Raw genomic sequence first — 14249 nt, 5'->3', positions numbered from 1 at the left:
AGACCAATTCAAGGCTAACAGTCCATTAATCTTAAAAGCTGATTAAGTTAGAGATGTGCATTATTTTGGGATGAATTCTGAACTGCATCTAGGTGATTTTTGCTAATAGGGATCACAGTTTCCCTAAAAGTAGAAGACAAAGTTCTAAATCACTGAACTAGACCTGGTATTCTGAAAGTGACATTAAATGGGCTCTATAAAATATTGCTAACAACAAAAGCTGCAGGAATTGCAGAGGGCCAGTTTGGTGTAGTGGTGAAGATGCTGGCCTAGAAACCAGGAGTTCTAAGCCTTCCTAAGGCATGAAAGCCAGTTGTGGGGCAGTCCCTTTCTCTCAGCCCAATATACCTCACAGGGTTGTTGTGGGGATAGATAGATAGATAGATAGATAGATAGAAGCAACAACAACTACTACAACAACCCCCAGCGAGACAGTACCTTGACATGGTTGTGCGGCTTGCATGCTCTGAGGAAGATGAGAACTAGGCCAGAGGTTCAACCATACTGGACAGGTCTCATCAGAGGAGCCAGATGAAGAGTGTCTCTCCCATAAACAATATGGTGAGATGTAACTTACAGAAACATATACTGGATTGGTTGCCTGGGTCAAGGGCTGCACTAGGTGTTGGAGTTCCTGGACATCTGGTGACAAGTGGGCCACAGGACTCAGGACAGTTGGCTGAGCAACCAGGGCCAGCAACTGCAGGACTACTGGAAGAAAAGTTGCTTACCCATCGCAAATATGCAAAGACTGAAAACAAATAATGATTTGCTATTACAAATCAAGTCCAATGAGAAGAGACTATCTGAAAAGAATGCATCAGTTCTGGAAAGAACAACATCCAGAATCAGAAATAACAGAACAGAGGCTAGAGATCACTGTTGATTTATAATACAAAATAAATTATTCACAGAAGTAGAATTGGAAGAACTGCAAAGGTCTACCCAGGGCAAAGAAATCGAAGCCTTGCCAGAGGTAGCTCAGACAGCAGAGACAAACCAGGGGGAGTCAGTAGGGGAGGAAGCCAGCATTGCTATTGAACTGTTCTCATTCCCAAACCAGGCACCCTCTCCTCTACCTTCTCCTCAGAAAGAACAAAGTCCTCTAACTGAAAAACAAGAGGAACTGAAATGAAGAATTACTGAGTATCTAGAACAGCACAAAAACAACAGAATAAGGTTACCTGCATTTAAGCTTGTTACAAAAAAACAGGTAGCACAAGTATTAAAAGATGCCAATACTGTAATATCAAATACAAGCACCATCTCACTGCAAGAAACAAACCAACTGATGTACAGCACAGCTGCAGCTATCACTGAGCAGATGAAAGAAAAGAAGCTGAAGAAGTAGACCAAAGAATACCTGATCCAGAAATACCACCTAGAGACAAGGAAGATCAAGGAAGCACTGGAAATAATAAAGCAGCAAATAGCAGCCTAGCCAAGAAAATCAGCAGATACAAAGCTTGAATTACACACTACAGGCAGAATCTCCAATTTCAGGGGACTTCCGGTGGGAACGTGGCTGACTAAACAACTGTCCGTGGGGTTTGCAGACAGAACTGACAGTGGAGGCTTTTTTTGGGGCTCAGGTAGGCTTTTTCCTGAATAAAGAAAAAGCTCAGAATCATCCCATTTGCCCTCCAGAACACCATCAGAGAATCACAAACAGTATTCATGACGATCTAGTAAGAGACAATGGAAGGTGGGGACGTCACCATTTCCATGCCACACTGCAGCCTTAAATGGACATTAGGTCGAGTCACCCCATTTCTAAACCACCTAATTTATATATTTTTTAAGCTTATGTACCCTAAGAGAGGCTTTCTACAGCAAGAAGTAGTGGACTCTCTTAATGCTTATTGTTATTTCTGGATTAAATTTTAAAAATCTTTTAAAGTTTTGACTTGTTTCCCCATTTAAAGATCAAGGAGTATTGAGAATAAATAATTGCCTCCCTGCTATTATTTTTGTACTGAATTTGAAGGATTTAATATTTTCCTACATGTTGAATCTGCTGTTTTGAATCTCCAGCCTCTGTTCATTTTCCCTAAGAGCTGCTTGTTAGCACACTTTCCCTTGTCTCAATTTCATTCAGAAAATTTCCATTAACTCATTAACTCCTATCTTTGGGAGTCAAGTATCTAGGGGGCACCATAATCTACTGCCTGAAACATGCAGGATTTCAAGGAGATCTTCTCAGAGTTCCATTATGAGCTTAAGCAGATCTGCAAACAGATTTTGTCAGATTCCTGTCAAGCTATTTTGCAAGATATTTGGGACATTGTCAAAAATATTTGCTTTAAAATGTGCCATCTTGCTGAGAAAGTTATGTAAGAAGATGGAAGTGATGATTTTACTGATAGTGAGATTGATGCCTTTGTTGAAATGCCAGATGAAGACTACATTCTGGTTGGTGAAGGAGTTAAAAGAACAGCCCGAACTGCAAACCACAAAGGGAGTTTTTTTTTTTTTTTTTAAGGGAATGTTATGGGAAAGAACTTGTGTTTTGTTGGAGGTTTTTTGCTGAGAAATCTGAGCTTCTAAGGGGGGCACTTGGGTGGTTTGATTTCTGTATGAAAAATTCCTTGTGTGTAATATGTTGTTGTTTATTCATTTAGTCGCTTCCGACTCTTCGTGACTTCACGGACCAGCCCATGCCAGAGCTTCCTGTCAGTTGTCAACACCCCCAGCTCCCCAAGGGACAAGTCCGTCACCTCTAGAATATCATCTATCCATCTTGCCCTTGGTCGGCCCCTCTTCCTTTTGCCCTCCACTCTCCCTAGCATCAGCATCTTCTCCAGGGTGTCCTGTCTTCTCATGATGTGGCCAAAGTATTTCAGTTTTGCCTTTAATATCATTCCCTCAAGTGAGCAGTCTGGCTTTATTTCCTGGAGGATGGACTGGTTTGATCTTCTTGCAGTCCAAGGCACTCTCAGAATTTTCCTCCAACAGTGTGTAATATGGAGATATGTAAATGTCTTGGTATATTTCAAAGTGGGGTAAAAATTAAGAATGTTTAATTGGATTGACAATGAGGCTTTTATGATTTCATTTCTCTTTAATGATTTGGATTAAGATTTATTGGACTTTTTTAATGGTTTGTTTGATTTTTAAGATTTATAAGGTATCTATAAGGTATAACAATAATTGTTGTTTTTTAGGTTTAAAAGGGTTAAGATCATTGAAGTATTATTAATTATAAAAGTAGACAATTTATATGTTTTTATTTACATATATTGCATATATATATATATATATATATATATATATAATATAAAATATAAAAAAATGATTTTTATTGTAATGAACAGAAAGATTGATTATGGAAATTGCTGTATATTCTTGTTGTTGAAAGTCAGAAATCACTTCTTTATGTAATCTTTAAAAATTCTTTTTCTTGTGTTTCACTCTTTTTTAGTTTTTTTAGTGTTTTTTTTACTTTTTTGTAGTTTTTGTCTTTGCTTCAAACTTAATAAAATTCTTGTTAAAAAAAAAAAGAATCTCCAATTTCAGTCAAATCAGAAACATTTCTACCAATCCATCAATGGAGAGACTACAATGGACCAGCCACCACCTGATAAGAAACAGTGAAGTTCTGGGCACAGCAATGGGACAACTCAAAGAAATACAACAAGAATGCAGCCTGCATATAGGAGTGGAGAAAAAAAAAGAAGTTGAAATGAAAAAAAAACTTGTAATAACAGTAGAATTGGTGGAGACAAGGGCAAGGAAGATCAAGACTTGGTCAGCACCAGGTGAAGATGAACTGCATGGTTTTTGTTTGGAACATCTGACTGGTTTGCACCCACTTATTGCCAAACAGTTTAACACCATACTTCAAGGAGGTAAAATTGAAGATCGGTTAACATCTGGCAAAACCTACCTGATAATGAAAAATCCAACAAAAGGGGCAGCACCATACAGGCCAATTACTTGCTTATTAACAATTTTCAAATTGCTAACTGGTGTGGTAGCTGATGCAGTCCAACAGCATTTAGTTGAAAAAAAACTATTTTCATCTGACCAGAAAGGAAACTGCCTAAACAGCAGAGGGGTAAAAGATCAGCTCCTAATTGATAAGATGGTCTTGGAAACTCCAAGAGAAGGAAGACCAACTTGAATGTAGCTTGGATTGGTTACAATAAGGCATTCAACTCCCTAACACATGACTGGATAATCAAGGGCCTAGAAATAACAGGAGTCAATAGAACATCAGAAACTTTGTGCTAAGATCAATGGTACAATGGAAGACACAGTTGCCAATCAGTGGTGATAGACTGGGAGAGGTTAACCTCAAGAGAGGAATCTTTCAAGCAGACTTACTATCACCACTATTGTTTGTCATTTCATTGATTCCTCTGTCAACAATACTGAACAAATCAGGCCATGCCTATCCAAAATCAAAAACATCTGCCAGGCTATCCCACCTCCTTTACATGGATGATATGAAGCTATATGGAGAAACACCATCTGAAATGGAATCGCTGCTCAACATTGTCCAAATATACAGCCAAGATATTGCAGTAGAGTTTGGACTGGACAGATGTGCCATCCTTATCATCAACAGGGGAAAAACAGTGAAACCTGAAGGAATCAAGATGCCCTATGGAAATAACATCAAGAGTCTGGATGAAAAAGATCACTACAAATACCTGGGTATCCTTCAGGCTGACAACATCAAGCACACTGAAGTCAAGAAGAAGATTAGTAATGAATACATCAGAAGACTGAAGAAGATCTTAAAGTCCTAACTCAGTGGCAGAAATACCATCAAGGTCATGAACACCTGGGCAATTCCAGTCACTAGATATACAGCTCGAATAGTGGACTGGACTCAAGCTGTACTAGAAGCCTTGGATAGGATGACCAAGAAAATAATGATAAGGAATCATGCCCTTCATCCCCAAAGCAATATTGACAGACTCTATTTACCAAGGCGTATAGGTGGGCGTGGAATGTTGCAAGTACACCAGACAATTGAAAAAGGAAAAAGAGCACTAGAAGAATTCCTGAAGGACAGTGAAGAAGATGCACTGAAGCTAGTAAACCATGAAGGTTTACAGAATACCAAAGAAACCACACTGGCCTATAAGAAAGGTTTATTGTAAACCACCCAGAGTCTTTGCGGGGAGATGGGCAGTGACAAAATTTGATGAATAAATAAATAAATAAATTATAAAGACCAAATGAAGAATTGAAAAGAGACATGGCAAGACAAAGTATTATATGGTCAGTACATTAAAAAAAACAAAAAAACTAGCAGGTAAAACAGGTAACAGTAAGACCTGGCAATGGCTAAGGGCAGGAAAGTTGAATAAAGGGACAGAGGGGCTAATTCTGGCTGCACAAGACCAAGACTTAAGAACAAATGCATATAAAGCCAGAACTGAGAAGACAGCAACAGATAGCAAATGCCATCTCTGCAAAGAAGCTGAAGAAACAGTGGTCCACCTAGTTAGCTGCTGCAAGAGCATACAGATTGATTAGAAACAATGGCATGATGAAGTAGAAGCAATGGTGCATTGGAATATCTGCAAGAAACACCACTTGCCTGCAGGCAAGAACTGGTGGGATCACAAAATAGACAAAGTAATAGAAAATGAAGATGCTGAAATGCTCTGGGATTTTAGAATTCAAATAAACAAGCATCTGTTACACAACACCCCAGACTTAACAATTGTTGATAAGAAAGACAAAAAAGTCTGGAGAGTGGACATTGTAATACACGGAAACAGCAGACTAGAAGAGAAAGAACTGAAGAAAATAACAAAATACAAAGGCCTGCAAATAGAAGTAGAATGACTGTGGCAAAAAAAGCAAACATAGTACCAATGATGCAATTAAAGTACTACCTGCAGTTTGTAGGCAAGTATGAAAATTGTAGCAATGCCTCCAAGACTAGAAAGGATCAATTTATATTCCAAAACCAAAAAAAAAGGCAGTGCTAAGGAAGGATGAAACTACCAAATGATTGCACTTGTCACATGTGGTAGTAAGATAATGCTCAAGGTTTTGCAGTCTAGATCTCAGCAATAAATGGAACCAAAACAGCCAGTTGTACGAGCTGAAGTGAGAGCAGGTAGGGGCTTCCAATATTTTTGCTAACTTCCAATGGACAATAGTAAACCCAAGGAAGCTTCAGAAAGATGCCCATTTTTACTTTAATACTTATACAGAGGCTTTGGAAGGTACAGACCACAACACATTGTAGATATCCCTTAGAAATGTGGGTGTACCTGGCCATCTGTCTGTTGAAGAATTTGTATAATGGCTAGAAAGCAATTATTAGAAAGGGCTATGGAGCAACTAATGTGTTCAAAATTGGGAAAGGATTGTATCAATCTGGATATAATCACCTTATTTATTTAACTTACATGCAACATATATCAAAATGCTGGATTAGGAAAAATTGAAATTAAAATTGCTGCAAGAAACAACACAACCTCAGATATGTTAATTGTACTGCAGTGATAACTGGGAGTGAGGAAGACTCAAGAAATTTCTTGTTGAAGGTGGAAGAAGCAAGTACAAAAGCTGGGTCTGCTGCTCAGTATTATAAAATAACTAAGACTTTGTCAAGAAGGAATGCCAACCCAGTAAAGAGACAAAGGAAAAGTTGAAGAATCTTCCTAAACTTTCTCTTGCTAGGCTTAAAAATTCATAGGGGGATGGTGACTGTAGCTGAAAAAGAGTCTCTGCTTCATGGGGAAAAAAAAGGCTATGATCAATCTAAACAAAATATTAAAGTGCAAAGACATCATACTGACAAAAATGATATGTATTTTCAAAGCTATGATTTTATCAGTTATAATATATAGTTGTGAAAATTGGATCATCAGAAAGTCTGAACAAAAAAAAATGATGTGTTTGAATTGTGGTGCTGGAGAAAATTGTTGAGAATAACTTGAATAGCAGAAAAAAAAATCAGTACTAGAGAAAAGAAAACCAGACAACTCACTGGAAGCACTAATAACAAAATTAAAGCTTAATTATTTTGTACATATAATGTGAAGTCAAGAGATATTGAAAATACCCTGATGCTTGGAAAATGGTAAGCAACTGAAAGAAAGGCTGACAGAAGATGAAGTGGCCAGATAATCTCACAAGTATAAGCCTGAAAGTGCTCAGTGAAACAGTTACTGACAGACAGTCCTGGAGAAATGATTCCACTGAGTCAGAAAGAACTGGATGACAACAGCTGCCATTCAGATCGCTCCTATTTCCTTATTTTGTATGAAGCCCAGTGATAAGCTAGATGTTTTCCTCAGATATAAAGAGACAGAAGAAATTGCCCTGTTCTTCTGAAAGAATATGTGGAACAAGACAAAAACTTTACCAGCTGGTTGGGTTTTGCATTGATGTACATATAATACAAGTACACAGCAAACTATGTTGCAAAACAACCACAAAAGGGAAAACAGAATTTGCTTTAAAAATGTCCTAGAAATGCCTTTCACATCTTCTTGCAAACACCTCTTCTGGCCACTTCATCTTCTGTCAGCCTTTCTTTCAGTTGCTTACCATTTTCCAAGCATCAGGGTATTTTCAATATCTCTTGACTTCACATTATATGTACAAAATAATTAAATTTTAATTTTGTTATTAGTGCTTCCAGTGAGTTGTCTGGTTTTCTTTTCTCTAGTACTTAATAGTATTCTATTAAGAATGTATTAAGTATTCTATTAAGGATGAAGCAAGTAAAGTTTCATAATGCTTTACATGCTTCAGCTTTTGTTGTTGCAACAGCAACAAAAACCATACAATTTTCATTCATCTGACTCCATCAACATACTTTAACATTTCTGCTCCTATAAAAAAATTCCAAAGAATACTACATAATGGAAGAGTTATGTAGTACCCTGGTTCAACATCTCTTCCCCCCACCTCCACCTCCACCCCCACCCTCATTGCAATTAGAAAGTACTTGTGAATCTACTCATTCTGGTTAGAATAACTTTTCGTTACAAAGCTACAGCTTTCCTACTCTCCCTCCTCCCTGAATTTTCATTATATGGACAGCTTTGTGAGAAATGCACTTATATTCATCTCAAAGGGGTTCCAAGGGAATCCAGGTAATCATGAGCCAGTCAGCTTGATGTTTGTTCCAGACAAAAGGGTAGAACTGGCACTCAAAGAAGAAAAAAACACTAGGCACAAAGAGCAACAAATCTTGCTGAAGGAAAAGCAGCATGAATTCTACAAAGGTAAATCCTTCCTTACCAATCTTTTTGAAGATGAGTTTTGTTTTTTTCAAAAGATCAACAGAAATGTTGCAGTTGACCTTATCAACAATGTAAACTTGGATTTTCAAAAAGCCTTTTGGACAACCTTCTTTATCAAAGGCTCTTGAGTAAACTTAGAAGTTATGGAATAATGGGGCCTATCACTTGATGGATTATTAACTGGTTAAAAGCAGAACACACAGAGTAGGAATTAATGGACAATTTTGTCAATGGAAAGAAGTAAGAAGTGGAATTTCATAAGGATTTGTCTTGAAACTGGTGTTTTTTAGCTTGTTCATTAATCAACTTGCCTTAAGAGTAAGCAGTGAGCTGGCCAAGTTTATGGATGACACTAAGCTACTTAAAGTGGTAGAAAGCAAAAGTATATGGAAAGGAAGTCAGCAAAACTGACTTTAAAATTTATGGAATACTTGTAAGCTTATCTAGGAGGAGTGGCAAGGAAAAGTGGCATTTGTATGTTATAATAGTGAAAAGTCATGTTCATTTCCTATTTCAGTTTATTAAGGCATCAGTAGTGTGTAGAATAGCTGCAGTGTTTTGAGTTGATAGTTCCAGGCCATCCAAAGAACCAGAAAAGGAAAGCACAGAACAAGTAAGCCATACCAGAACTTTAAGGCTGAGCTGCTATTCAAAGATACTCAGTAACCCCTGAGTTACACTGATTTTCTTTAATTCAGTTTACTTAAAATAAGTCATTGATTACAAATGCAAATAATTGTTGTTATATCAGATAGCGAACAAATTAACAGCAATGGCTTTTTTCTCCAAACACAAGAAAAACCCATAATTCAGAAATAAATTATGAAGACATAAGATATATGAAGTTGTGAGAGCAAGTTGTGTCCAGAAGAGTGCAGTGCTAGGAACAGCTAGGATACTGCATAGAACCCTCAAATCCCCAGGCTTTTGGTAGAGGACCTGAGATTGAGGAAGACACATACCACCCATTGGGGTGAGAAGGGATTTTTTATATATATACTGTATATTATGACTATAGCTGGAGTCATAGTCATTCAGAAATAATTAGTACAAAATTTAGTTATAAAAGTGAAAGAGTATGAAAAAATAGAGAAAATGAACTAAAAAAATAAAATAATTTCTACAGAAACTCTCAGAGGAAATATGCCTAGGCCACAGAATTACTACTAACTGTATCTCCCAAACTATAAAATGAAGGATACCTACAACAGAAGGAGGAGAGGAAAAAAAAAATTGAACCTTCAGACCGTAAAGTTGTTGTTTGGTGGACAGTTATGTGGATGGGTGAAAACTCGTAGGAAGCTAGACATGAACTCCCATAATGATAACTGGGACTTACTGATGATGATAATCAACAGAATACCTCTAGGAGGATATGTCATGATGCAGGCAATTCTTAAGGACATATCTAGTAGATTGAAATTACTGGACAAAATGGAAGTTCTCTAGAATGGGAGAGGGCTGCATTAAGAAGAGTTTTTTTTAATGCTAAGCACTGTCAGAACCAAGCTTGCCTCTGACCCAGAAAGTGAAACTATTTCCGAGTCAGAGGAGGAATTGGAAACTTACTGTGCTGAAATCAGAGAAATGAAACTCCAGCATGACTCAGCAGAGCGGGAAGAACTTACAACTTGATTTGATTTGAGGATGGCTAGGAAGTGTTTGACAGCAGGTGTAAGATTTATTTATCTATTTATTAAATTTGTCCCCGCCCATCTCCTCCCATCAGGGGACTCTGGGCGGTTTACAATAAATAATCAGTTAAAACAACAAACATACAATATAAAATACAATATATAAATATATCATTACTCTTAATAAATAGATATAAAAATAAGGGTAAAAATAAAAATCAGAGTATAATCCAAGTGGCAGAAGAATCTGATGCAGTCCTTATGTGGGAGGAGTGGTCTAAGATACCAGCCATCCCCATGTGGAACTACTTCCCTCTCCACCCCAAGCAAGGCGACAGAGCCAAGTCTTCAGGCTTCTCCAGAAGGCCAGGAGCAATGGGGCTAATCTCACCTCCAGGGGCAGCATGTTCCACAGGGTGGGCGCTACTGCAGAGAAGGCCCACTTCCTGGACCCCGCTAAACAAAGTTCTCTTACAGACAGGGTCTGTAACATGCCCTCTCTGCATGATCGGGTGGGGCAGGCTGATGTGATGGGGAAGAGGCGGTCCTGCAGGTAACCTGGTCCCATGCCATGTAGGGCTTTAAAGGTGATAACCAACACCTTGAATTGGACCTGGAAGCAGACATGTATTGAACAATTGGACCCAGAAGCAGACAAATAAATATCCCTGGGTAAACTGAAGTGACAACATCTAAATCGAGACATGATTATAGTAAACTCAACCACAGATTAGGCCATTTGTCTTGGTAGTTTATATAATAATGGAGGTTTTGCTTTCTTTTATAAGTCTTTCTTATCTATAGTTCTTGGATTTCTTGTGAGCTTGCTTAAGTGGTTCATTCTTGCCTATGTAATAAAAGCTGACATTTATGGATGATGGAAATTTGAAGCTAAGGGAATCAAAAGTGATGTCTCCCTCGTCCCAATGAATACAAGGCTTAAGAATCTATAGCCAGTCCATTCCCAAGACTATTGGAAAATGTAATGAGAAAATTAAATAATTTCTCATGGTGAGTTGTAGATGTTCAGCATACCCCTGAGCCCTGATTGTAAGAATTTGCCATCAGTAGTGTGAATGTTAACCGAGTGTGGGTCAGGTTGAGAGAACAGAGCATATCTGCTGTTATATGATTTGCTGCCCCACTCTCTAAATTGCACCCTCAGTTTGGATCAAGGTTTGTGCAAACTTAAACTGTGATCAAGTTAGGAAGTCAGAAACATTGATTACATGAAAAAGTTGCCTTATGTAATAAAGCTGATGGCATTATGCACTAGAAGGAATCTAGCAGGCATGTCTAGCTGGAAAAGGATCCCACTTTGCAGGAATAAATGAGTGCCTTCAATGGTGCCTTTAATTACATCCTGTGCATAGCAATTCTAGTAGCAATGTGGAATAAAAATAATATTAAAAAGGGCCCAAGGCTGACCTTTTCACCTAAGATTGTGTTTACATCTGCCCCATTTACATTGCTGATCACTGGCTCTTGGTAAAACAGTGGCATATGTAGCCAAAAAATATTGGCCTAAGGTGATGTTGTCAGAACTATGAAGTCATCCTGGGCATTAAGAGCGATGGGGAAAAGCTTGCCAAGAGCTCTTCTTTGAAGCATCTTGTTGACTCAAAAAAAGTCTAGGCTTTTTTCTTGTTTTTTTTTTTTAATTTTTTTTCTGTGTACAAGTTGCAAAGGGAAGGTGATTTATTTCTCCATTCCTAAGTGAAGAACCTGGGGAAAAAATGGTTCTCATTAACACATATCTGTGTGAATGTTACATCTGGTAGCACTGCTATTCACTTGTTGCTATATTTATTTATTTATTATTAAATTTATGTCACCGCCCATCTCTCCCAATGGGGGACTCTGGGTGGTTTACAATAAAATGACACTAAAAACATATCCACCTAATTTATCATTAAAATATGTATTTATTTATATGTATTATAATTTATAATTATATCATATAATTATCATATAATTTACCATTAAAATATAAATATATGTATAAATATATATATATATATATACATGTATATGTATATGTATATGTATGTATTTCCTGTCTGTCCCAAAAGGTGAATGGTCACCATGCTACCATGATGTCCCAATATACCACATGTTCTCCATTGAACAAATAAAAATGGGGTGGGATGTGGAGGCAGGACTTAAATAATATATGAATTGTATGAGATTCTAATGATAGACTCTAATGATTCTGTGTATTATTTTATATTCTACTGCTTTGTCCTCACACTTTGATGAATGCTTATGCCTCTTTTTCTTAACATATAGCTGTATCAATTGAAAAGTAATTTTTCTTTGGGATGAGAAGTCTTACTAGCTTTTCACATGCTTGAATTGTCTTTGCTCAATAGTCCATATAAGATCCATGAAACCTTGAGGCTTTTTGTCTGGAAGAAACCAGTGACTTACTGTAACCTTCTATTCTGGGGAATAAACAATTGTTTGGATTCTGTCCAGAAATTCTTGGATGAGTTTTCCACCACACTGTATGTAATGGAGGGTTCAGTGCAGTTGCCTTTGGCAACTAGAATCCCATAAAGACTGCAAATATATTTCGGGATCAGTCTGATCTGTAGGGTAGCAGGAATCACTAAACATGTATGTCTAGCTCTATGTGTCTGGGCTGTTTTTTGTTTTGTTTTGTTTTGTTTTATTTATTTAATTAATTAATTTTCAAATTTCTATCACTGCCCATTTCTCCTGAAAAGGGGACTCTGGGAGGTTTACAATAAGATCAAAATTAAAACATATAAATTACAATATAAATAGATAAATAACAAGATAAAATAGATATAAAATATAAAATCCAAGTGGTGCAGATCTTATTTGTTGGGGAGAGATCTAAGATACTAGCCAAGATGGATATTTTTTTTTATTTTTCTATTTTTTTATTTTAGAGTTTTTTTAGATTTTTGTTTTTAGCTTTATTTTTTAATTCTTTATGTTTCTACAGCATTCAGGCTTGCCAACATTTCTTTTAAATAACTATATATCATCTCTTTGACTTTGCTTAGTCATGTACACCAAGTATATAATGAGAGATAATATAGTGTTTTTATACTGTAAGCAATTATTCACAAAAAACTCAATTTGATTAAATTCTTGCTCTATAGTTCTCTAATTCACAATCCCTTATTTAAGTTCTGCTTCTCTTCTATTTAATTTTTTACAATTTACTATTTAGGCACATGTTCCAAAGTAGTTTGTTTTATGACTGAAACTAAGTGAATCTCCAGGCATCCTGCTGTGTTTAAAAATATCACCACTTTGTTGACCATACTACTTATACTACCGCCCAGCACCGCAACTTAACAGCATGCCTTTAGGAGAAGCAAAAACGTGATGTTCTGTCTAAAGGTTAACAGTCCTTAAACTAACTCTATTCTAGATTCTTTAAGTATGACCTTAATTACACTGTGAATAAATGAAAAACAAGTGGATGTTAGGGTTAAGAGTAGGGTTGTTGCTGTTGTTGTTTTTGAAACCAGTTTGCTTGTTTCAGTCTGTTTGGACAACATTAATTAATATTCATTCATTTGTTCATTCATCTTCATGCAACATTAAGATTCTCACACATGCATATGACTCTGACACTCCAGTCTCCAGTCTCTGACACTCCAGTTCCAGTGTCAGAGGTAACTCAATTAATTAAGTCCTTAGAGGATGATAAGGTCCCATGTTTTGACTATGTCCTACCTTAGACAATAAAAATAAATTCAAACTTGTGGGTGTCTCTCCTCACATCCCTATTTACATTTATTGATCAAACTCACCATTTTCCAAAAGACTAGGGGCTCACAATAATCATACCAACAAGAATGCCTGATGAATTATACACCCATTAGCATTTTGAGTATGGTTAGCAAACTATAAACACTTGAATCACAACTTACAAGATTGAATAGAAAATATAACTGGGCATAAACAACCAGGTTTTAGAGAATGGAGGTCAACGAAAGATCATATTTTCATTTTTTACCAACATATACAAAACTATGCTCAGAAAATGAAATCCTCCCTGTATGTAGTCTTTTAAGATTTTAAATCTACCTTTCATTCAATATCTAGAATTGTCCTTTAGGAAAAACTTAGAAACACATTTATTGATAGGTGCCTCCTTTTTCTACAGAATTTATTTTCAACCACTTTTCTATGAGTTAGGTGTAACTCACCTGAGTCCCCCTCTGGCACCATATCCATGCAAAACGGAATTCATCAGGGATATATCCTAGCGCAGTCTTTGTTTAATGTGTTAATTCTATGGTGAATATTCTATATCATCCTATTTTTCATGCTTCCAAAATAACAGGGTGTGATGATTGCCTTACTCTAAATAAAACTCTCAGACTTAAAATGGCAATTCAGGTTC

At 36.8% G+C, this 14249-nt stretch overlaps 1 protein-coding gene across 1 annotated transcript in view; it reads right to left on the bottom strand.

Moving 5' to 3' along the window:
- GLRA3 (glycine receptor alpha 3) overlaps nt 1-14249 on the bottom strand; it is a gene marked incomplete at its 5' end in the record, with an annotated part of 64266 nt that overhangs the window by 9457 nt on the left and 40560 nt on the right. The gene's annotated exons all lie outside the window — the stretch shown is intronic.

The sequence above is a fragment of the Candoia aspera genome, chromosome 8, assembly GCF_035149785.1.
Source record: "Candoia aspera isolate rCanAsp1 chromosome 8, rCanAsp1.hap2, whole genome shotgun sequence".
In the NCBI taxonomy this organism is placed as follows: domain Eukaryota; kingdom Metazoa; phylum Chordata; class Lepidosauria; order Squamata; family Boidae; genus Candoia; species Candoia aspera.
Note: the sequence above shows the minus strand (reverse complement) of the source record. Positions and strands in the feature narration are given on the sequence as shown.